At 40.0% G+C, this 26,698-nt stretch overlaps 1 protein-coding gene across 3 annotated transcripts in view; it reads right to left on the bottom strand.

Annotated features, from left to right (window-relative positions):
• The window catches only part of CDH20 (cadherin 20), a 283,902-nt gene extending 258,111 nt beyond the window's left edge, over nt 1-25,791 (bottom strand). For 2 of the 3 annotated variants that reach the window (XM_064160836.1, XM_064160834.1), the window contains exon 1: nt 25,509-25,791. The gene's annotated coding sequence lies outside the window, so the exon portion shown is untranslated. The remainder of the gene's footprint in view (nt 1-25,508) is intronic. The other variant, XM_064160835.1, reaches the window with a different exon arrangement.
• Between the last annotated feature and the right edge of the window lie 907 nt (nt 25,792-26,698).

Here is a 26,698-nt window from a genome sequence, read left to right as displayed (position 1 = left end):
TACTGTCCTCTACATCCCCTCTTCTACTGTCTCCTCAGCCCTACACACTCTCTCTGCTATGACTGTGTAAGACATCTAGACTTTCAGGAAGGCAATAGTATGGTTTTGGTGTTTGTCTTTTTTTCTTGCCGAGAACTGCTGGCTTGTTTGCAGAACACTTCTAGGTAGATACAGTTCACGAAGGAAGAGCTTTTCAAGGAGAACCACAAAATAGTAGAGTGGATGGTGCTTCAAAAAAAACCCAAAACAAACAGAAAAATAGGCTGGCAGTATTTGTGTGCTGGTTTGTGTCTGTCTCCAAGTGGCTGGTGCCAGTCTATGAAACTGCATCTTCTGTAGCTAAAGTATAAAAGCCAGTGTTTGCTCTTTAAGTTTCTCACTGCTTCCCTCTGCCCATTGTAGGAGGCATTAATGAAGACCCCAGGAGCTGGCTGGTAACCTTTACGCTGGCTGACAGAAATCAGAACGGATAAAGCAGAGCCTGTGGATACCACAGCACTTCTCTCCACTCTCATTTACTAAACTACCCAGGCCACACAGCGTTAGTTCATTTGTAATCCATGTACTTGAAGTGAGACATATTCTGGATAGAGGCAGATGCGAGGCAGACGCATTTTGGCAGAAGAAATTTCTGATCATGTTTCCTCTGACGAAAAGTGAGAAAAATGTATCCAGAAAAATGGCAATCACCAATAAGCTTGTCTCTCTGCTACCCACAGGCAATCTGGAAATCTGGCTTTCCTGGCTGCTCCTGGTTGACAGAGATGTTTAAAATGTTAATGACTGTCTGTGTGATTAAATAGGCATGAAGTCCAACAAAGTTCTTTGAAAAGAGATGATTTCTTAGCTCTGAAGAGTACAGCTATATACATTCATAGATAGCTTTGGTGTATTTGGCATTGTGTCCTATCCTAAGAGTCCTCCTGTCAAGATAAAAAACCCATTTACTGCCACACCCCATGGCAGCTCACCTTTGTATTCCCAGGGTAAAAAAGCTCATAGTGTAGATGTGGAGCTTCTGAGCAGTACCAATCTAAGTCAGCACACCAGCCTTAAGAAAAACAGAGACATTTCTAGTTTTCAAGCATCAAGAGTTTATCCAAGGGTAAGTATTGTCCAGCTTCTACCATGCCATGAGAAACCCCTGGGTGGCAAATCCGCAGACCATAGGACTGAAGAAAGAGTTTCCTAAAACGGATTGTATGAAACAGCCAGATGCTTCTATGTTTTGTTGTCTCAATGTTCATCTGCAACAGACAGAGTGTTTCCCTCTCCTACAAGTGTTGAGCTGCACTGCCAGGAAAAACACATTATGAGTTCTCTGATTTGAATATAGTAAGCAAGACTGGTACAAGGGAATAAGCCACTTTTCTACATTGCTTCTTTAAGGGTTGTTTTATTCAAATCTTCTCCCTTCCTCTAACCTTTGGAATAATCTCATTGGTGAAAAGCAGTGAACATCAGAAGTTTCCCCCCACCTGGAAACAGAGCCTTTAGGCATCTAGGGTGTGAAGGCAGGAGTACCAAGCAATGAGGCAGTGGGAAGCCAGATTTTTTTTTTCCCCTTTTTCCTAAGGCAAACCTTAGCTAGAGAGGGCTATTTAGTCACTAATACGAAACCGTTCTCCTTGTTTAAAACTTAAGATCTAACACAGGCTGAAAATGTGATGGCCAAAACCACTCAGGGAAAGGGGCTCCCTGTAATTTATCTGTGCTAACAATGTCCCTTTATCTTGCCTTTGGCACTTGTCTTAAACACATACTACAGAAATACAAAGGATAATTGTATGGAGCCATTTAACACAATTAATGACATCAGCTTTGAAGACAGAGGTGTAAAGATGTAATTTTTTCCACTCTGTTGAAATTTATCTCAATCACTGTCCACCAAAAGCATTTTGAAAACAGATAAAAATCTTCACACAAAGAAATGCTCATAATCACAATAAATGGAGGTGATTACATCCTGTATTCAACTAAATTCAAAGTGATTCACATATGATAGTCACTTGACTTCTCTCTGGATATGTTCTGAATGACACGTTTCTGACTTAAAATCATTTTTGTTCCAAGCTGTTATGAAGCCATTTACACTAAATAATGGCAGCGCTTGGAAGGGTGGCTGAGAGTGCATTTCTACTGCAAACATGGCTCTCATTAAGCATAATCATGGCTTGTGGGTATGCATGTGGAAAGTTTTCTTTTTTTTCTATATCTAGAATAGCTCAGCATAGATGCCACTGTGGAAATGCTGCAGTTCCCTTCAAAGGTGACTAGTACATCAACATTTGACCTCAAATGCGCTGTCTCTGAAAGTGTATTTTTGAATCTCCCACCCCCAAACAGCAGCAATTACTTGACAGACACCCACACGACTTGTAAACCACCTCTAACCACTAGTGCAACTCTGGGATCCACTGCACACAAACCTGGATTCCTCATAAATATTTTTTAGGGTCCTTCTGCTTTGCCTAGCCTGTCAGTTTCTCAGGCGTTTTCCTCCCACACTGTCACTTCCCCAGCCTTCACACTGACGCAAAGAAAGCAATCCACTTGTGCTCTCTATCCTCCCAAACTCTTCAGCGTTTACTTTGTACTCCAACAGCTGAAGCACTTCCTATCTGGGCCAGTGCTCAGCTGCCCAGATCCTGCTGCAGCAGCACTTTGCACAGGCATGAACTGCTTGCCCTCAAGTGTTCGCCTGGCCAGTGGTCTCAGCACTTAACACAAGCCAAGCAATAGGTGACGCTGAGGCGACTTACAACACCTGAGGCTTCCTCATGGACAAAAATAAACTTCTTTGTGCATCCAGAGTGGGATAAAAGAGCTGTGGAAAAATTGCTCATTTATTCTCTTTATGGCTTCCCCTTTTCCCCAAAATAAATTCACAGAAAAAAAGCTGAGTAAACTAAACATTCACCATTCACCAACATCTGTAATTCTTGAAGAGCATCAGTGCCTGTTTGTGGAGTTAGTACAGCACTAGCTTGCCCTATGGTACACCAGTTTGTCAGATGACACTCAAATGCTGAGCATTTAATTTCATTTCTAAATTAAAACAATAAAAAACAGTCAACACTTGGGAGGAAGCAGAATGAAGCAATGGAGAAATATGTTGAGAGTCAAAAGTGTAATCTTTCTGGCATACATATTGTTGAAGACCGAAAGGGTCTATACATTTTCAAGAGAAGGGAGCTACATTGTACTACAGCAAGATCTGTACATACATTGTACATGTTAAAGGTATTTAGATACATAAACAATAAACAGCAAATTCTCTATGTAAAACATTTCTTCCCCTTATCACCCTCATCTTGTTGTCATCAGTAGGATATTAAGGACTGTAATTAATAACGAAGAAGAAAGGAGACAAAAGGAAATTTTCACAAGAAATTTAGCCAGAATCATACTGAAGCTGGCACCAGCTGCAGAGGGTGGTTGCCTGGCTCCACTCTTCTGAGATTGATGCCCTCCCTCTGCTTTCTGCTTTTCAAAGTAGTGGTGAGCAGCTTGGAACAACTTCAGCTGAGCACAGCAAGAGGGTAAATGAACTTCTTTAAAGTCTTTTCCTTGCTCCAGAGAAATAACAATAGGACTTTGACCAATGAGCCCTCCCTTCCTGGAAAGTCCCCAGTTATCATGGGGACTCAAGTGAGGTCTGTGGGTCAATGCCAAAATCTGCCATTGTGAGATGAACAAGTGTCAGAAGGTACAACAGAGTTTCCATGCCCAGCAGGATCAGTCAGAAACACCTATCAGTTCTATGGAGAGTATTTTGAGGGAAGATCCATCCATGCATTACTCACTGAACACACATTTAACACTGACTTTAAATTTTGAGAAAAATCACAACACATGCATTTCATCTTGATTTTACCTTGATTGACACCTGTGTCTCCAAAATGTGTAAAGTCCTTGGGCTATGGCAACAGCTGAACAAAGAACTGATAATTATATACTCACAGCTGCTATGATGTATGTTCACTTCAGCTATGTTTCTGAGTGTTTATTATGTTGAAGATGTTCTTCACACAGTAAATATGCAGTGGATTCTTTTTTTAAAATGGGACTTGAAACTCCTTCTTCCCAGAGGAACACAGCAGCCAGGTAGCATGCACTGTTTTCTTTCAACATTAAGCAGTGTTGGTATGAGGAAAGCAAGGTCATCACATAGCTTCCCTAACGCTTCATTAATGTTAAGGTTTCACATTGCCCCAGTGAAGTGAATGTTATTCTTTGCATGCTTTAAAGAACAGGAAATCTATCCATTCAAATTAAGGAGACTTGTTCATTTTTTTAGGATGTGGCATTGTTGAGCATGACTGAATTCTAAAACTGCTATCTATTGCATGTTCATAGTTCTTTACTTCTTGGGCTTGCACCATCTTCTAAACACAATAACATAACAAGAGCATCCTAAACTATGGCCACTGTAATTTAGGATGGACACTACACCTTGTGCTTTCTTAAAAAAAAAAAAAAAAAAAACACCAAAAAAATCAAAACTCCAACTCTGGGCAAAGAATGCAAAGGAGTTTGATAGACATTTACACTTGGACAGATGGTTATTCTGGCAAGGCTTCCCTTCTAAGTTGTCTTTGTAAAGGTGTTGGTCTTTACAAAGTTCAGTACAGAATTGGCCAGTACCTCCATTCCAGTATGGTTAGCAGCTGCACAAAGCATAGAAAGTAGGACTGCAGTCCCACTGTGAGTTGCACTGCTTGACTTGAAAGACAAATATATTCTCTTTTTGGGTAGAAGAGCTTTTGCCTGTGTAGAGCTCATTCCAAAATGAAGGCATCAAGGAATTTCAAATACCCACCTTAGCAAGTTAGTACCATACTCCTGATGGAGCCTCATGGGCTATGCCTCAAGAATTCATCATGAGAGGAAAAAGCTATGCTTCACGGGTATAAGCCCTGGTTGCACTCCTGGTAGCACAGACTGGACAGTTTAGAGTTACCTGGGCTGGGCTCCCTGAGGTGCTTATGGGTAGACAAAGGCTTTTTTCCCTTCTCCTGGAAAGGCTGGCTTCAGCAAAGGTTGAATTGCAGTGAGAGAAATGATGTATTGCACTCAGCTACTTGAGTACAAGTGGCACCCTAACTCACATGTTGAGAAAATGGCAATTCCCTCTGAAGTGGACAAAGGGATTTCACCAAGTTTCTCAGACAGAAATATAAATGACCCATTTAAGAAGGGAATGTTTTTGCCAGAAAGGCCTTTTTTCCTCTCCTTCAAATCTATTAGTAAAATCCCCAGAAGTAATCTCAGCTTTCAAGATGGAAATACCACCACAGGCCATCAAGGGTTTTGTATTTGCTGTGAAACTAATTTGGTTAGTTTTTGTTTTCCCTTGAGTCAACATCAAGACTTTTTATACTCCTTCTCCAACAAAAAGTATTGCTTTTGGCTATTCTTAGATGTATATTTACTTCCTTTTATGTGGCTACTCAGATTTTAGGCCAATGAAGTATTTTTACAAATGAAGTCAAAATATATAAAAATGGCACTACTTAAAATTATTCCACCATACTTAACCTGCAGAAGTCTACAGGCTCCAATGACCTCATCTTTTTGTCTATCATTGTCTTAGCCTTGTAAGCACAGGGAGACTGACAGACTTTTCAGAGCTCATAGATAATAAAAGCCACTCAAACCACCCAAGTTAGAAGTGCATTTCTCACTGCAGCAGTGTCAACTAGTTAATGTTTAGAAAGCTTTTTGATATGCACAGAAGAAAGGCACTGTAATAGAACAAGACATTAGTGTTATTACCTACAGATAGCAAGAAGTTCTCCCACAGTTACTGTGTATATATAACGAAAATCTGAAGCCTGGCAAGGTTCCTGTAACAGCACAAAAGGAGCTGCAATGGTCTCATACTTAGTCCAACATTGTACAGTGAGGGTTTTAAAGGGCCTTGAAAAATTGCAATACACAGCAGTTTCCCAGCAGATCCAGGGAAATCTATCTTGCTTGGTTAATTCCATTAGTGTCAGACCTTCAGTTAGTGGTTTCAAAACTTCTGTTCTTCTAACTATACTCTCCTCACGCTCCAAATCCTTTTTCCCCTACAACTACTGTGAAAAAACACTGCCTACAGTTTGACATGCCATCACCACCATGAACCCCTCTGTGTGGGATGACCCCAAACCTCATTCCTCTGAGGCAAAGGAAGTCTATGCTTGGATTGAGATGGATGTACAGCCCCAGCATGGCACAAGGATGTGCAATCTCTGGTATTCCTGCTGGCATAGGACTCTGGGGACGTGGTGTGCTGCCAATTGTACCACAGCAGCCAAACCACACTTGCAACCTGCACGTGACATGCCAGGCAATGAATCAATGAGTCTCGGGGCAGGCTGAGACAAGCTATATACAGTATGCCCTGTCCTGGAGCATAGGAGAAGCCAAAGTCAGCATAGAAGTAAGAGGAAGGAGGCAAATTTTGGAGCTGGGCTCTGGCTTGAAACAGATTCCCATTGCTCTTCAGGAGCTTGATATTGCCAAGAACACAGGCATCATCTGATTTGCACAATCCTTGAAACAAGGTAAGTACACAGAATATCATGTCTGGATAACAAGTTCTGTGGTCCAAAGATGACTGAAACGATCATGAATAAACTAAGTTAAAGCTGTAATTGAGTTCACAATCTTTTATCTTCCTACTGTGAATGTCAGCATTTCTGGAGCTGGCCAAATGGCAAAATGCAATCCTGTCCAAAGGTAAAGATGAAGTGATCAGTACACATAGTGGACCTGGCAGAATTTATTGCCTCTGTTGATTCTTATTGCTTGGGAGTTTTTTTGTTTGCCTAAGGGGGGGCTTTTCTGGTTGTTTGTTTGGGGTTGTTTTATTTGTTCATAAAATATATGGTACATGTATGATTTAATTCCATTACACACACACACACACAAAAGTGTTCCCCCTTATTAGCACAGAAAACTATTATTTTAGTTTCTCAGTTAGGATATGCATGTTTTTAAAGATAAAGCCCATGTAGAAACCAGGCAGACTGATCTGGCCTGAAGAGCTCCGACGGCAGCATGAGAGTCAGCTTTGTCTAATGGACTGAAAGGCAACAATTCCTTAGGTCTAATCCTGTCTGACACAGAGCCACTATGTGGCCTTGGGCAGGCTCCTTAAAAAGACATGTCAGGTCAACTTAGGCCTAAAATTAAAGTTTCACAAATATACAGATTTGCAAATACTTACATCTGTAGAAATGAATGTCACCTTACTTTTGTTTTTGATTCAAGTGGGGAGAGATGAAGGAAGGGAAGCAGTACTTGCAGACAGCATTTTGGAGATGTTGATTTCTGCACTATTTGCAGCTCGATCCTCTGCTAAAGAAGGAGCATGAAAGCAAAACCGATCAAAAACTGCTTTCACGAATAAGAAAAGAATCCTCTGTCTCTAAGACAGAGCAACCTTGATCCAGAATGCTGCTGAACAGTAGATGCTTGTAAGTGTTAAAAACTCATTGTCATTCAAGGAACGCTAAGTATTAATTAAGTATATGCTAAGTAATAACTATAGTTTAAGAACCAGACTCTGCCCTCTGCTGAGTGCTTTCCATCACCTTTGTCAGTCTGAATTAGAAGTAAACTTTAAGACCCACACAGCCACCCATGCCACTAAATCCAAGGACAGACACAGGAAGTGTTTTAGAGCTGACAGAGATGGTTTATGCCTTATGTGATACTAAGTTGTTATCAAGTCACTACAGCTTCCTGTGGTTCCAGTTTCCCCCAGACTGCTATATAATCATAACCTACTATTAGACTAGCCAGCAATGAATTATGAATGGCCAGAAAGTTCATATCTGAGACATCTCTATTTGTGTGGCAGTACTCTTGCAATGTTACTGCATTCCCTTAAATGATGAGACTGCCTCAAGTAACACCACTTTGTTCAGTGGATTTTGGGATGCTCTGGAGGGAATTCTTTCCATACCAGGACAAGCAACTTCTTATTACTGTTTTACATGATTTTATGTGCCTCATGATCTACCCAGAGGGACCCAGAAATCTGAGGGAACGATCTGCCTTAGAAAAGAGGCCAAGCCTTGAAGGAGTCAGGAACAGCTGCAGGTAGCCTGGTATATACAGCTAATATGACAAGAGAAAATTAGCTGTCAGACAGGAAGGTGTTGAGGCGTTGAAGGAATTAATAACTCTCTATGGCTTACAGGTACAGCAGGAAACACAAAACAGAGCTAAAGTCCTATCACTGGATAGGAAACGGCTGCAAGACAGAAATTGAAGAGGAGGAATAATGTTCAAATTATAATGTGTCAAAAGTTATCAGTGGCTACCCCAAAGTGAAGTGAGGTGGGTTTGTTCATATTATCCATGAGAGATCTAAAAATGAGTTGCAAGGTGTCAAAAAAAAATGCAGATTCCACAGTTAGGATAATTTAGACTAGAGGGGCTACAAAGCACTTCAACAGGATTCAATAAAGTTGGGTGGACTTAAAGCACTACACAGAAAATGCAAAACAACACAAATGGTGACAAAGCAATTTGACCTAGCTGTGCACGTTGTTGACTTATAAATTAATGGTGGTGATTCTGGAAGATGATCCAGACACCATGTAAAATGAATTATAGACAGAAACCTCACTGTTGTGTGCACAGTTGTGATGCACTATTTCAAGAAAATTCTTCAGAAGTAGGGACATGGGTAGCAAAGGCTAGAAAAAAACTTCTATAGGAGGCGAACAAATCTGGCATATTTAAAAGGAACAAAAGTAAAGCAATGTGTGATGACTAATGACTTAAAAGAAGTCAGGTAAACCTCCTAAACAGAAGACTCTTGACAGTGGAAGCAAACAGAATACAGTAATTTGATCTCTAAAGCAGAGAACTTGTTGCTTAAGAAAATAAAATCACTGAGACAAAGAACTGCTTGGGACATTTTAAAAGCTATATATAGTCTTGTGGATAATAAGGTCCTATTGCAATTGCACTAACATCTCTAATAAGGAATGTACACCACAGGACATAACCCAGCCACTAAAAATGTCAAATGTTAGGAGAGAATTTCCTGATGTATAAGTTGTTTCTAAGATGTCCATGACTTTTTCCTGCATTTCCCTTCAGAATATAAACTGTTGGCCACTTTTTTGCTTTATGGACACTAAGGATCGCAATATTGGGTCAGAATGTGTCCCAGTGGTCTAATGCCTGAAAGCTATTATTAAACAAGCAAGCAGATTAGTCTGAAATGTACTACTTTAAAGCCATCAAATACCCTAAAGACATCTCTATTTAGCCAATTATCATCTCCCTTGAAAGAGCTGTTAAAGATCAATAGATTTCAATCCATTTCTCTAGAAAAAGAGAAAGAAATGTTATGAGACTAGCACTGTTTTACATGCAATGGGAGATAGAGGACAGGTGTTCACCACATTAAAAAAAAAAAGAAAAGGCAGTTAAAGAGTGTTGCTCTAGGCACAATTTCATCTCTCTGACTCAGCATAAATGCCAAAATATGAAGGAGAAATTAACCAGAAGAATTAGCTCTGCACTGCCCAGGGCCTGCTCACAGGGCTGTATTAGGTTGCTTTCTTTTTAATTAATGCTTTCCCTTTCTACATTACACTGGAGATATGACTGAATTTTATACCTCAACTACAGCCGATGGCATCTGACAAAGTCCTCTGGGAGAGCAGCCTCACCCAGAAGTGCTGAGCAGGAGCTAAGAGAAAGAACAGAGAAGAAAAGCTTCCATGGGAAAGAAAATTATTTACTGCACACTATTTCTTGAAATTAGCCCCTTCTCATGATTGTGGATAGCCCACAGGAAGATGTGACATGTATGAACCGATCCGACATATTTAAATACTGCCCTATAGATGCTCAGAGAGAACATGTTTCAGACAGGCAGTTTTTTACCAGCTAACATACCTGAGCATTTGGGGTTCATCAGTCACTATAATCACGTGGTGGCATTTTTGTTCTCTGACTCACTCACCTACACAACTGAGCCAAGAAGGCTCCTGGAAGGCAACAAACAGTGAAACTGCACTGGGGGTTTTGTTCTCTTCAAAAGTAAGGGACTGAGGAGAAGCAAAATGACACATGCCAGAAAAGTAACGAAAATCAAATTCTGGACATGAGTTGTTTGAAATCTTGTATTATTCCCTTATGTATGAGGTTCATACCCAACTGGACTTCTGCCGTATGGCAATAAGTTGTGTGCATCTCCATGATTTACACATTTTAGGGACAGTGCCTACTCACTACTCCAACGCGCCCTAATAACCGTGAATTTGTTTTATGCTGTGACATCCAAAGTAGCACTTCCAGTGGAAGCTATGTCCACTGAGAGCACCACAGTCACACATGAGTGTTGTTTGTGCTCCAAACCAGCAGAATGTGAGTCATTGCAGGTCTGGAAGTTACTTAACTACGAACACCAGAAAGGCTGTAGCCAGGTGGGGGTTGGTCTCTTCACCCAGGCAACGAGTGACAGAACGAGGGGACAGTCTCAAGCTGCACCAGGGGAGGTTTAGACTGAATGTTAGGAAAAAAAATCTTCACAGGAAGAGTGATTGGTCATTGAAATGGGCTGCCCAGGGAGGTAGCGGAATCCCAGTCCCTGAAAATGTTTAAAAAGAGACTGGCTATGACACTTGGTACCTTGGTTTAGTTGACCTGATGGTGCTGGGTAATACGTTGATGATCTCAAAGGTTTTTTCCAACCTCGTTAATTCTGTGAACCACAGAGATGTATCCTGATGGATGACACAAAGGAAACAGTTCACATTTCTAACTTACTGTTCGGGCAAAACCGTCAGGCACTATCATGTCTTAAATGGCCTAAAACAACATTCAAAAGGGAAAATACAAATGGAGTGCTCCTGACAAGTACTTTACCTTTTCCAAGCAAGACCAGTTCAGAATTACAAGTAATTCTACAACGTATCCCTTTCTCCTTCTGTCTTGTTGGAAAGGGTGGAGAATGCAACAAGTCTTTGCAGCAGTCTTCCCAATCTGTGACTGTTGTGAACTTTTATGTTAGAAACCTTTCACCATGCAAGAGCCGAAAATTAAAACTGCTCAGTTATGCTGAAGACCCAGTTTTCTTCTTTTGTACCTCCCATAAGCATGCTTTGGTCAAACAGCCAACAGATGTAGTAGCTGTCCCTTTTGTCCTTGTTTAGTCTTAATTCTTCCCTTGAACAACAAGCTCTCATCACAATTTTGAGCAGAAAACAGTGGACATTCAACTCACTGAATTCACACAGTTGCACAATATGAAACCGCACGATTTTTTACTGTTAAAAGATCAGGCAGGCCAACACCTTGGCATTTGCCACAAGAACTCCAAAAAGCAGCTGTCTTTCACCCATACTCTTCTCTCCCCAATATGACAAGTTAGAACTGCAATGCTATCTGCATCACAAAGCAGCTCGGGACTCCCACCCAGCTCAAAACACCCAGCCATTTGCTCTGTTGTGTAACACGTGATTTAGGACTGCAAAGCAGAACAAATTTTAATCAGACGCAACAATGTGTATCATCGGGCTGTGTGTTTCAGAAAATCACTATGGTATCCATAGAACTTTTGAACCAAGAGTCACACAAAAAGTATCAACCAATTCTAACTCCAAATAGTAAGAAATTCTAATCTCTTGTCTCTACTACTCACCCTTCAAAGCCAGTAAAGTATTGAAAGGCAGGGAAAAATAAATTTTAGTTAACATGACCTACGTTCTAAGGAAGATTATGATTATCCGCTAAATTATGTGTTCAAGTTCAGCTTCAAGCTTCGTTATAGAATAATAATTCCTTAGTATTTTATATCTTTGATATTTTTATAAGGCAATACAATATAGGATTCATGGTGTAGCACTTCTCACTCCTCCTCTCCCTCCACTCCAACAAACACAGATGAAATATTTGACTCTCTAATCTGAATTTCAAGTATGGATGTTAATGTTTTAGGTACTGGGTTTATACCCTATTCTTACTTTTTATAGCTTGCTCTATCTTACAATCTTTCTGCCCTCTCTCCTTTGTACTCCTACGGGAGAGCAGTGCATTTGTGTGTATGGAAAGAATGTCAGATGAAGCTCTGAGGTGGAACCTTCAAATTGTGGTGAAATAATACTGCAAATTCCTCAGCCAAAGCAGTCAGAGGCACAGCAAAAGCTGGGCCTGAGTCAGCAACTGTTCAAATTTAAAAAAAAAAAAAAAAAAAAAAAAAAAAAAAAGAGTACAAAGAGAAGGAAAGGGCTCATTAGAAATAAATCATAGATTAAAGTACTGTAGATTCTATAAATTCATATACATATATGCATTCAGACGGGGCCAGTATGACAATAAAGATCGTAACTTTCACCCTATAGTCATATGTTTCAGTCCCCAACATGTATTGCATCCAGACCTAGCTAGACAACATTGACATTTGAGAGAACAAGCATCAAGGCAACAAGCTCAGTAGATGTGGAGTGAGCATGTGTATTTTGCACATCAGATTGTGAAATTTTCCCCAGGTGTTCTCTCCATGAATCAATGTTACATGATAGCTGTAGCTAAATGCTACATTTGATTGAACATTGGTAATTTCATGTTACCTATTTAGGGACTTATTTTTAATTTCCAGCAGGCTTGTGGTTGAGTAGTCCCCTCTATCACAGTAAATAGCTCACTAAACCCACCAAGAACTAAGAAATGACTGTCAGCTATTTTTAACCTCCGTAACTTTATCTGAAAAATAAAAAGAACCCTGCTGTTAGTTAACAGATGCAGCTTTTCCACTGCCAGTTTTATAAATAATGTTGTTTACGGGCTGCTAAAGAACACTTCCAAAATATTATTTAAGGAGCACAAGTATAGCATTTATAAGGTATAGTGTTTATATTTCTGGAGTGACAGACATGCTGTTTAAGGAGATACTGCTTTTATATCAAAAATTTAAACATTTAGTTATACTTAACAGTTATTCACTCGCTTGGTGGTAGTTGGTACTTAAGTACCCCCTGTTAATCTCTGTATACAGTGCTGTTGGGAACACGCAGAAATACCTGGCATCATCTGCTAAGTAGCAGTTCTGGTTCACTTCATTGCCAGGGCAACCCAAATATCATATTGAGAGGGGATGGTTATGTATAAATAATCAACCTTCTTTCCTTTGGTTATTCTTTCACTATTAAATCTTTTGGGTTTGTTTTATATCTTGTCAGTTTAGTTTTAAAATCACATCTATATATATAGCCACATTTACTGATACATAGTTCTAAACACATACAATAAATAGTGAGTAATAAACATCCACTGGACTTTTACTTTACAGATAACTGTAAAGCTGCACTTGACAAACTTTCTTTATGCTCAAAAACAGATTGGTCCAGTGTGAATCAAGAGGAGTTTTATTCATCTTATTGTTGATTAAACCACTGGTATATAGTGTGGAAGGGATCCTTGTGACAAGCTTAAAAACAGCTGCACCTCTGATGAACTGCATCTCTTCCAAAATATCTAAGTAAGCCCTCAGTTAACTGGATCAATGGTTGTAAAGAGAGATGAGGAAAGAAAAGCAAATAGGGTAAAAGAGAAAATTAAAAGCAAAGGTTGGAGTGACTGGACTAGCACGTTAAAAAGTAGCAAATAGTCGTGAGGATGAGGGGCAAAAGATCATCTAAGTAATTGTCTCTGCAAGGTTGCAGAGATATGACTTGGCTTTTTTTTCTGTTAATAGTTAATTCAAAGGTTACCAACAGCAAAATGAAAAGCCCTTCTGAAGCATAATCTCTTTTTACAAAGAAAACCAATCAAATCCCAGAGTATCAAATCATGTAACAAAACATGGTGATTTCCATGGGTTGTTTTGAGGATAGTACAACATTCTGGCCATTTCAAATTAGATCAAGTTGCATCTTAGTTCACAAGCTGTCAGTCCAGATCCACATTGTTTTCAATAACAGTAAAAAACATGTTCAGTTTGTCTGGCATTTACTTTTTATTTTTGTTGTGTCATAAAGACTCAATTTGGACTAGGCTTTGGATGTTTTCCTTCCCCTTAAGTGCTTCTACAGGAAAAAAAAAAGGTTTAACAGCAACATGTTAATATATGCAGTTTGCTGTCTCTACAACATCCTTAATGCATAGCTGCAGAGGTTCTCTAAGACACAAACTTAAAAATAAGAAACCATACAGCATCCAAGACCCTTATCTAGTGGAAATGAGCACCTAAAGAATAGGTCTACTCATACAAATTTAGATTGGATGTTAAGGAAAAATTCTTTACTGAAACTGTAATGAGCGGCTGAGGGTCATTTAGTCTGAAGAAATGGAGGCTGAAGGGAGACCTTATCACTCTCTACAATTACTTGAAAGAGGAAATGGCATTGAGTTATGACAGGGGAAGTCAGGCACTAGGAAAATCTTCTATATTGAAGGGATTACTGAAGACTAAAACAGGTTGCCTTAGAAGTGGTTGAAACCCCATCCCTGGATGTATTCAAAAGCCATCTAGCTCAAGGATACAGTGTAATAAAAGCCCTGGTAGAGTTAGATAGCTGTTGGGACTTGATCAGCCACAGTGATTCTGTAAGTGGTCAGGCATTTGAATAGGTTACCCTGAGACTTGATGGAGTGATAATCACTGGAGGTGTTCAAAAAACGTGTGGACATGGCCATGGTGGTGCTAGGTCAACAGCGGGACTCGGTGATTTTAAGGGTCTTTACCAGCCAAAACGATTCTATGAATTTTCTTTCTCATCCTGCATGGTTGAAAGAGTATTTAAAAAATAGAGGATAAGAAATTCCAGTCCTCCTCATTTACCTGCCAGTTAAGTATTGATTAAGTGTATAGAGAAACAGACTGAAAAGTAGTAGTGATCAGTAATACATGGAGGTATAGGAAAGGAAATCCCATACAATTCTAATGATCTCTAGTACTGGAGGTTACCACTGCTCACTGTTGGTACCCAGCAATTTTGCTGCTGCAGAATACCAAGGGGAAGGCATGAAGGTGGTCTGGAAAGGATAAAAGCAGCATTAGAAAAAAAGCTCCAAGCAGAGCAAATTTTCATTGTAGTTCGCTTTGCTGAAGGAATGCTATGAAATTAGCAAATGCAGAGCCCTTGTCCAGTGTTTATACCTCTAGGAAGGAGAACAGTCTAAAGAACAGTAAAAGCAGAGGTTATCTATTTTTCTAAGGAACTCCTCTGTGCTCAGAATAAACCAACTGGGAAATGTGATTTCACTGTAAGCAGTTGTTCTCAGCATCTGCATTTCAATCACTCTCCTGTTGGGACTACAATATATTCAAATGCCAGCTGCAATAATCAACTGGTATTACAGTGTGCTTCAGTCTATTTGCAAAATAGAAACAACTACTGCAAAACACATGCTTTAAGGTTCCTGCAGCACCTCAAGTACCAGAGCAGAATAGCATTTTACAGTGAAAACTAGTATTAGAACAGCAAAAAGGCTAGTGGCAGAGCAGCAAACTGACATTTTTCAGGAACAGGGATGATTGCTTTTGTCTCCAAAACCCAGATAAAGTTGAATGAAGATGAGACAAATTCTCACAGTTTATGTCTACACCCTCTGTCCCTGTCATTTATACTTGCTAAAAGTAGTTTGTGGAAAGTTGCAATGTCCATTAAAAAATATGACTCTCAAACATCCATGAAAGATCTTGCCCCAAGTACACACAAGCATGCTGACTAAATACTTGTCTGTTTTAATGCTGTAGAAGATCAAATTTTCTAGGAACAAGCAAACAACTTTAGCAGCAGGTGGCTGAAGCATAGCCTTCAGAAAGCTGTTAAGAACCATTTTTGTCTGGGAAATAAAACATGGTTGCAAGCTATGTTATTTGCACTTATTGATTCTGTGAAAGGAGTTGCCTTATGTTTAATTCAAATCATGGTCCTGGCTTGGACAGGCTTAGAACAATCAAGTTTTACAAATCCATTTGTTTAAGTGACTCTCATGGTGGTTGTTCACAGTTCCCTATGCTGTGTTTTGATTAGCTCTGCTCTTACAGACAGCGGCAAGAGCTGAAACAGAGGAGGGGGTGAGCAAAGGGGAAAGGAGAGAAAAGTACTGGTACCCTAGGAGAGGGTGATAAGACGTAGGGCTATGGATGAGTGATAGAACAAGCAACCAAGTGTCTCGGAAAGTTCAAGAGGCAGCGCCACCATTCAACCACTCGCTGCAGGCTGTAGAACATTTCAATAATTATTTGAGTTTTCCTCATTGATCAAACAGTTTTTTTAAAGGATAATTACTTGCATTCATGAAGTTATAAGCTTTTAGTCATCGGAGTGGTGGGCAGTTACTGACACCTGTCAAATTCATCAGAATGGGTTCATATCACAAGAAAAGATCACTCTGAGAATGCTACAACTTTACTTTGCTTATCTGGTTGGGTCAAAAGCCCTTGGAAACAAGGGGCCTGCTTTGTCATTATTGAAGAAACAATTCTGTGTCAAGGTTTCAGGTGTATTATTGTTCCACAAACACTTTGTAAATAAAATAAAATAAAATAAAATAAAAATAAAATAAAATCACCCTACATATCCATTATAGATATTTACATTTTAAAATGAATGCAAAATCCCATCCAGAGTTTCCTGCAGAAATTCTCCTGACCCATCTTTTCTTACCTAGAAACAGCTGTACATTTTCAAACTTGCCATGTGACTTAGTGCAGAGAGGGATTTCTAATTTAGTGGTTTTATTTACTTTCTTTTGGTTTATTTTTTTCATGTTAATTATTTCAATCACGGAGGAAAGAAACATTGTGGGTTACAAATAGGCAGGACCTCTGCCTCCACTCACTTCCTTGGTATCAAGGAGCACTGTGCTCAACAGAGGATGGCTGCCCTGGACCAGGGCAGCAGTTGCTCTTCTTTTCATCATCTTCACAAACTTTCACCTTCCTCATACATTTACTAACACTTCCTCACCAACATTTTTGTGACGTTACTAACAGTATCCTTTCACAACAATATCAGCTAAAATAAACACTGTGCTATCACTTGATGTTTCACCACCTCCCTTGGGGACCTGATGTTGGTGGTTACACAGAAAAAAAGGCAGGCTCAGCTGTTCACACGAAGACGCAAAACACTTCAAAACCAAACTCAGCACAGCATTTCAGGGGTTTAATGCTGACAAAAGAATATGAACTCAAAGACTGGAGAACAAGACAAAAGTCATGTTGAGATTTCACTCCACAATACAAAACTATTTTACGTACTCTGAAAAAATGCACTAGCTAACAGCAGTGCTGTAGCTGTGTGGAAACTACAAATTATGGAGAGCATTTCTGTGTTGCCTTTCACCTTCCACCTAAGTTGGGACTGAAGCAACATCTCTAGTAAAAACCATGCCAATCTCTTTTCAGAGCTGTACTGTAATAAGGAACAATGGATACAAACTTTAATGTAGAAGGTTTCACTTCAGCACGAGGAGAACCTTCTTTACAGCGAGGGTGATGGAGCACTGGAACAGGCTGTCCAGAGGGGTTGTGAAGTCTCCTTCTCTGGAGACTGTCAAAGTCTGCCTGGAGGCATTGCAAACCACCCTAGGTGATTCTGCTTTTGGCAGAGGAGTTGAAGTCTATAATCTCTGAAGTCCCTTCTAACCTCTAATGTTCTGTGACTCTGTGATTTAAACCCAAATATGTTAACTTGGCTAAGTGCACATATATATGCACACACACGTGAGACAGCTGACAAAGAGCTCTCTCTCTCCCCTGCCTCTGCCTTCATGCCACCACCTACAGAAAATGTGCCCTGCCTAGGCTGGCAGCAGAGCATGCAGAGCTCTCATTATTACCAAACCATTTTTTTGGGAAGCAGCCTTGGTCTTAGCAGCAGGGTTAGTCTTCCCAACAAGTGCTGCAAAGTGTTTAATATCCTCCAGGGGAGGTGATGCTGCTGTCAGTTACATAATCCACTCCGAGCACAGTATTTCCCACTACAGAATAATGTCAAGCAAAGTCAGTTGTGCACGAGTTGAGTGCAGGACAGAACAATGATACAGATATCATCCTAAGAGGCACCACAATAAAGCATCATGTTTTGTGATATCGTCACTTATCTTGATATTCTTATTTGTTCTTTGTAAATCACTGACGGTCATACAGTGCTCCAGATACACCACACCACTCCACCACAGATCTCTGCCCAGCAGCGTACCTGTGCCAGCAGTGTAAGAGTGACTGAGACTGCAGGTATCCTTTGCCTTTTTAAGGCCTTTTATAGCCTCCCTGGAAAACTAGAGAGACTCTGATCTCAAAAGACACTGCCGTTCACAAAGGACACTCTGATGTGGATCCTGCAAGCTGTGCTCAGCTTCTGTACCTGAAAGCTCTGTGGCTTACAGGAAAACGGACAAGGTTTGCTAAATCAAGGCTGTGCTGTATTGCAGTCTTGATCCACCAAGCAACAGATCAGTACCTTGGAACTAGGCATGAAAGGTTCACTTGAAGTGTGACGCCTGAAGTCTGTAAAAATCATCTTTCTTTTGGAGGCAGTCCACTAATAAAAAACAACTAAGCATCCCATCAACTCAAAACTAGGAAGTGGATAATAGTGAGTGTTTTAAACTAGGACATTTTCACTTCTTATACATCTAGTCTGCAAAAGCTACACTTTTGTTTTCAGCTGTGACCTTCTTAGAGACACAAGAGGAATCTATTGTACATTCTCAAAAATCCATTTTTAACTGCTAAAATTGACCAAGCAAAACCCAATCTTCTTTATGTTCCCTTCAATAAGGGTAATTTCTGTAAGAAATGCCAGCTTTCAAAATTCAGTAATTTCTCCATTTTAAACACTCTCCTTTTATTATATACTATGTTTTCCTTTCCAATTTTCTCCAGTGGGTGAAGAAACAACTGCTTTCTGTTTAAATATTAGAAGAAAAGTATTTATGTTCAAGCAGAGCGACAGAATGCTTTGGTCAAGGTGCACATTTCAGAGAAGCTGCAAGTGACTGAAAACCACAGACCAGTAAACTGTTGCTCAGAGCTAATGGTAAGTCACTAATGCACTGTTCTGACAGGTCTTGTCTCAAAGAAAACTTGTGTTTTCTTACAAAAAGTTTCTGTATTTGCATACACTACCTAGAACAGGCCAGAGCCACAGAGCCATGTCTCACATGTTTTACAAGACAAAGTTTTCCTTTCCTTCCCTTGCTCCTTCTGTTCTGCAGGACTGCAATCTTAAAGACAACTTCCATCATTTACAAGCAGGATAACCCATTTACAAATGAGATGGGTGCAAGGTCATGCAAGATGGCTCGGTGTGGACCTATCTGCAGTCCAGCAGAGCATATCTCAACTGACGTGCAACACAGCACAAGCAAGGCTGTAATGTTTCCATAGTACACCGCTTTACACGTGCCAGTTATGCCAGCAACCTTCTGTTATTCCAGCTTAGAGAAAATTTACTGTAAAACACATGTATTTTAAGAAGAAATAGGCTCTAAGTGATTTTCATGCAGCACTCCATTATGGTAGATAATGAGATTTCACATTTTATTTTACTTATAATAGAATCAAGGATTTAAGTGTCATTGTCAGAGCACACAAATAAGCTTTGTGAAAATAAGTACAATTTTATTACTAAAAACATAAATCAGAGTATTTTTCCTCAAAAAGTTCTGCCACAAACATATGAAAACACGTCAGGCAAGACAATCCATTTCCTTAGTTTGCATTCCTCTTCAGCATAAAAAATTAATGGTATGTGATGGTCTGGTTACCACTCACTAAGTATTAAAAACAGATAATCCTTAATAGCTTTCAGAAAAATCATGAAGGAATTATAGTGCTCTACCTCTTGCTCAGTCCCTTGGTAGGAAATGTAGAACATGTTTACAAATAAACCTCTCCTTTACTATATTATTTTCTAAGTGATACTGGATAGTTGAGAGTCATACAGAAGATAAAGGAAATGGAAAAGTTTCATGTTCTGCTCTCAAGTAATAAAGTTATAATCTTACTCCCTTAACAACCCTAATCTTAATGAAGAGTTAAGTGAGGCTTACAGAATTGGATACTTTTAAATAACTTAAAATAGCTTCTCATGGTCCCATATGGGAACATTTACTTGTCCTAAGGAGCCACCAGTCTATGCAAAGAGCACTGTTCACAAAGACATAGCAGTTTGAGCTACTTTGATTTCCTTATCTTCTTACAAGGACACCACAGCTCATTACATACATAATCATGGCTGGTTTTATCTACGTATACACTAAAGGCTACTCTCTTCAGGGTAAGTAAAGACACTGGTCTTCACCAGTGCCAAGAAGACAGTCTGCTGCGTGCTCTCAAGACTTCAAAACTCTAATGAAAGTATTTTCTCCGGAACAAGTCTTACTTATTTCTGAATTTCAGCTTTTAATCCCTGTAGTAAAAACACTCAACAGAAGTCTTTTTTAATAAAAAAGGAAAAGAATACATTTTTCTCCTTTCATTAGAAAATAACAACAACAACTTATTTAATGTAACTAAAATATTAAGGCAAACATCTTTGGGCAGAGTGGGAGAAAAAAACCATGCACTGAAGGGGAGGGAAATTTTCAGTTTGCAACATCCAGGATTCTAGGCAAGATGGAATAACATAAAACATGCATTTATGATTGACATAAATACGAAACTCTACCTATATCTTTTGCATCCAACTCTCTTGATGAATGCAATGTTTTAAATGTGTATTTGCAGAGCAGTATGACACATGCTTTTTTTATTCCTTTATCTCCCATCCTGTTCCCACCCTCATTTAAATTTATGTTTAAACAAGCATACACTAGATACAGGTCTTAGCACCAGAAGGAATCTTCTGCACAGAAATGCCTAGCATTCAGCTATCAACACAAAGCAACCCTGTACCTTTGACTAAAACCTAGTGAGTTTGTTTCATTTTCTAGTTACTTCACTAAGTAACTGGTCTATTAAAGTGTGTTAGAAAGCCTATTGAAGCCGGAGGAATGTACCAGGTACTGAAAGGCAGATCTATTTTCTCAAGTATAGATACTCAATTTGCTATTCTGTCCTTCTAAAAACACAATTTCTAAATGGATTAGCTAATTAAAACCCTCAACTACTGAAAAAAAAAAAATTACATAATACTGTTTTTTTTAGCAATCAAGTATCTGGTCATTGAAAACATGGTGGTTGTTGCTCCAAGGAAGATTCCTCTCCAACCTACATGTGGTAGTTCATGTTGCACCTCCTGGGTGTATTTTCAGATACATTCATTTTTAAATCAAAGAGTCAAATGCTAACTTTAATATCTCCTCCTGGATCACGGCTACAACTATGCATTCAGCTTCTTTTAAAACAAAAGATACAAACTACTTAATAAAGCATCTTTCCCCCCACATTTACATATCTAGATTATTTGCAATATTTGCCTCTAATATCTGGGAAGTTAGTTCCCAGTGATGATAAAGGATTATACCGATCTCTACAATGAATATGAGGAAAATCTTTGTACACATCTCTTTTATGTAAAAAATAAACAATGTAAATTAAGTGCTAAATACAAAAGAGAAGATAGTGATTCAGCATACACTCACATAATTGCTAGTCATTTAAAATAAACACCCAAACTGAAAATGCTCCAAAGATTTTTACTGCTGAGCTGATACAACTCTTCCAAACAAAAAAAGCGTTATACTTGTTAAAGTCTCTCTTTATTTCAGTTGGACATCAAGAAGAAATCACTGTATGAGAAGTCACATATGGGATTGCATCTCTTTGATGCACTGTAATGGGAAAGACTATTAAACAAGACAAATTCAGCTGCCAATGCTGAGAATATCAACTTAACTGACAGCAGAGCTGGAGTTAAAATAGCTGAGACACAAGAGTTTAAGAGATGACCTTCTCTTGAATGGTGACATGATTTGCCAATTATTCATCAAGCTCTGTATGGGTATTTGATCCATTTATCACATAAAACCCCATTCATTTTAACACAGTGGAGAGCAAGGTTTTATTCATTGTGAGCTAGCCTCATTATCCCATTGTGCATTATTACAGAGACAGCATAGCCACCTTCTAATGCTTCATGTCTAATGGCCTTCAAGAGTGAAAGATGCTCACCTGTCCTAGCTAACACTTTCATAAAAAAAGATGCCCTTTTGTAGTAGAGGTTTAACTGCATACCAAATGAAAGTATTATTTATTAATACAACCATTACATCCATCCCAATTACATTTTCAGCTCTGGACACAGCACACACATCTAGCTGAGTGACAAGAGACATTACTTCTCCACAAGTTCTCTTGCAATTTGTTTCTATCTTCAGATTGCTTTGTTTTTTCTCGCCTTGAGCAGCCACAGTGCATTGTGGCAAATGAACGGTAAACACGTCTGTAAGGAGCTGGTGCACAGGCAAATAAACTACAAGGGATTGCCATCAGGGAGATGGACTGATCCTCTCTCCATAGAGATGGAGCAAAAACAACAGAAAAGAAATGACAAGTAGGACAGTCAGTGAATACTTCCAGGAAGAGGATGAGAGTTTTAGCTTCTTATTTTACAGTAACTTCTAAAATAAGTGACCTTCCTTAAAAGATTGAAAGATACATGTTTGCTTCTTAAATTTCTCTAAAGAATACTTATATATGACTGATAAGAAAAAAAGAGATAATTCAGACTAACAGAACAGTACAGTCAAGTGAACACTGACTAGATAACCACTATCTCATGCAAACTCAGTCTGACTATAATCAATACAAACACTGAAGGGCTCTTCTGAAGGTGATAGAGATGAAGGGAGTGAGAAGGACTGACGCTGAAAGAAGAGCGGATGCAAGGAACATTGCTAGGATATGAGAAGGCGACAAGAAATCAGGAAGACATGGACAGTCTCTGGAGCTTGGAAGAACAAGGATGAATATACAAAGGTAAAACGAGATGATGTAATAGTTAGAAATCAGGTGAACAGCTGAAGTCCCACCTCATTATATTCAAGGTTACACAGGCACATTCTGTAGTCATAGATAAACTCTGTCCAAAAAGCCATTGTCACAACAAAGAAAAATAACTGATGAGGATAAAGGCAAAAAGTCTCAATCAGGGGACTGAAGAATAACATAAGCAACATACAACTCAATATTTGCTTAAACTTGACTTCATTGCTTATTACCAAACTCACTTAAAAGTTTAGCATCCTGAGGTTTGCAGGTTGCCTTAGAAAAAATGTGAGAAAAATAAGGTATTCCAAGGATAAATAAGATGGGAAATCAGAATGTATAAAGAAAATACAATGTGTACTAAAAGAGCAAATATTACAAAAACGAAGAAAAAGGTGCATCTTTACATTCTAAATTTAAACAGTAGCATCAAGGTAGCAAAGGGAAAACTGGATTCAAGTATAATACTGTACTGTAGTGTAAAAATATCAAGTTATCATAAGGACTTGAAGAGGTAACAAGCACCTCCTTTATTCTGAATACACTAGACAGTTTTCACCATTCACTTTCGAATTAACTCAGTAGGTAGAGAAACTTCAACAGCTCTTCTCAAACAATGTCTTGGTGTTTGAAGGATCTGAAACATCACATGATTGTCAAGGCTGATATAAAACTGTATCTTTCTTTTAAATTGTATCAGATTCATCAGGAACTCACAGGAGGAAAATATATGAGGCAGTAATTACAAGAGAAAGATTTGTGCTACTTCCACTTATCAACCACAGCTGCAAACATACCACTTACGATGACACCTGAAAATACTTAAGAGGCTGACAAGCACCTCCAGAAACTTCTAGACCTGAAAGCTGAGAAGCAACCACATGTTGCCTGTCCTTGCTTCTCTGGTTATGTAAGTGCAAGATTATCTCTGTTGCCTGACCTCACCAAGAAGTCTGAAACTAGCTCATCCTGAGTTGTATTTAAAGAAAATCTCATGTATTTCCAACCACTCTAAAATACAGCCTGCTGATCTGCTGTTACCTCTGTATTTGTTTACATATTTGCCTTTTTACTTCTTTATATGCAAATAATGTACTGAGAATACTGCTAGTCAGCAGCAGCCCAGAATTACAGCATCACTATCTGAGGTGTCTAGTTTTGGTCCAAACCAAAATTTTCTAGGATTTTGGAAGTGTCTGGCTCATAAATGTTATTTCAAAACCCTGCAGAGTTGCAAATTTTATCGCACTGTAAAGCATATAGACACTGATAAAATTCTTACCTTGATCACCATAAAGTGGTCCACTAATACTTGCTTCCCTGACTTTGTTATTACCCATGTTTCTAGAAGTTAGGTTCAGTAGCTTGTGAAAAATGCTTTTAAAAACATTTTGCAACATTTCCTACCTGAAATTGAACTTTAAAAAAAACAAAAGCAACAACAAAAAAAGCACAGTAACATATCACATGGGAATTTCTGAGTGGCAGCCTAAAATACAAAAGCTTGACGAAAACAGAATGCTTAACAAGAATAAAGGAAAGCAAGAGAAAAAGGTGCAAATAATAAAGAGCATTATTAAAAAGAAGAAACGCAGAGTTCCTCTCTTTTCTCCTCACAAAAGCGTAGTTACAACTACTGAAGACAATTACTGACTTCAGTTCAGATAAAAATCCCCAAAGACCAAATGCTATAGGTGCTCTCAGAGAGGGTGAGGAATAACTGCTGCCTCAAGCACTTGCGCTCCGAGAGGACAGGACAAAGGACAGAAGATGAAATAAGGACACAGAGGGCTGCTTCTTCAAAGATGCTGTATTCTTCACGTGTTGAATCAACAAAGCTCTTAAATATGCACACTCTTTCTCTGAAGACATAGTTCAACATGACTTTTTCAAGGTAAGTACGTGCTTAGGTGTTTTGGTGGGCCAGACCCAGGCTGTTTGGTAGTTAGCAGGACTGAGACCTCTGCTAGTGCTGAGAACAGGTTAAGGAATAACTACAGCCTTACTGATCTTCTTGATACAATCCCTAGTGTTATAAATAACAGGCATAAACTGGCGTTCATGCAAGTTAAGGCTTTAAAAGAGTTGCAGGAATCAAGCAATGTACAGGCCTGGGTGCGATAGGGTAGAGCAGAGCCTGCCCACGCACCCAGGCCTGTACATTGCTTGATTCCTGCAACTCTATTAAAGCCTTAACTTGCATGAACGCCAGTTTATGCCTGTTATTTATAACACTAGTATCTCTGCCACTGTCATAGTTACTCATAGGCACACACGCAGTGTCAGGTCCACACAGGATTGTCTAACAATCTTAAGAAATTACTATGAAATATATAATTACATTAAAAATATGTTAAGATGCACTTCCCAGCAACACTTATATGCTATGCATATGGAAAAGCACAGAAAAATAACCTAAATATTCCTAATCCGAACACTTGAAATCACCGAATTGTTAGGCTCCACCACCCAGTCTTACGAGCAGTTCCACAGGCCAACAGGAAAGACAAGAGAGTGCCAAACATCCTAATGGGTGGCATAAAATACATGTTTGTTTGTTTTTTTTAATAGAGACAGATAAAATATTCCATAGTTTTCTTACTTAAACTCTCACGAAGTCGCTGAGGCGCAGAGTCCAAGGCGGAGAGCTGTGGAGGAACCTTCCCGAAGCGGCTGGGCTGCGGCAGGAAGAGAGCGGCCTCAGCTTCCCGCCTCACAGAGGGAAGGGCGCGAGCTCCCGGCCAGGGGCGGCTCTGACTCACTGTGGGCAGGCACGAAGCGGACGGCGGCAGTTTAAACCGCGGGAAGCCGCCGCTTTAGCCAAGCTACTGAGGCAAAATGCTTTCAGAGCGAGTTTTCCGAGGCGCCTCAACCCCAGCAAAAGGGTAAAACGAGACAACAGTGACCACGCAGCAGCGCAGAAAGCGCCAGAACCTCCCCTGCTCCCTCGCACGCCCAGCGGGGAACGCGCGCGGCTGGTCAGAGGCGGTGCGGACCTCCTGGGTGGGGCCCGCAGTGCCGCCGCCACTTTAACCCCGGCGTGGCCGCCACATTGGCCATGTCGCCGGGGCGAAGGGCTCCACAGGGGATACACCTCTCAAATGTGTCAAAACCAAGGTGAAAGACCACGAGCGAATACAAAAGCACAAGAAGCACCAGGGTGCAGTGTTGTCTGTCCCCCCCTCAACTCGAGAGGGAAGAGCGTGAGGTCCTGGCCAGAAGCAGCTCTGACTCAATGTGGGTGGGGACAAGACTGATAGCGGCCAGCACCTTCTCATTACAAGAGAGACCAAAACAGGTAAGGAGCTGGCATCACAGGCAGGGTAGGCATCTCTACTAGCAGTCATTACCCTCCTAGAAGTGGAACCAGCTGCAGTTTCCACTTGGCCAAAACCCATTGCATGATGGACTACGAGGACCCAAGCAGAGCTCCTGTGGAAACAACTGTCCTCTGTCTGCAGAGAGTAGCTGAGCCTGTCAGGTGTCTCAGAGGACAGTAGAGACAAGACCAGGTGAAGTGGGAAGGTTGAGGAGTATGAGCGGGTGTGAAAGGGAGATAGATTGGTGGAGCCACACCCTGTCCTCCCTGATGCAAAGGCAGCAGATGGAAGAGGACCCCCTATTCTCTTCCCTCCAGGCAGGTTCGAAGAGATTGAGGGAGAGGGAATAGAAATAAGTTGCTGCTCCAGGTGACAGGTCAATCCCTCCCAGCCTTCCCAGGTGCTCTTACACAACAGTTATGTGGCTCTGGAACTTGAGGCTAAGGCAGATGAGGATGTAGATGAAAGGCTG

This window comes from Pogoniulus pusillus, chromosome 21, assembly GCF_015220805.1.
Source record: "Pogoniulus pusillus isolate bPogPus1 chromosome 21, bPogPus1.pri, whole genome shotgun sequence".
NCBI classification, from domain to species: Eukaryota; Metazoa; Chordata; class Aves; order Piciformes; family Lybiidae; genus Pogoniulus; species Pogoniulus pusillus.
The sequence above is the reverse complement of the archived record's forward strand: the minus strand, read 5'-3'. Positions and strand labels throughout refer to the sequence as shown.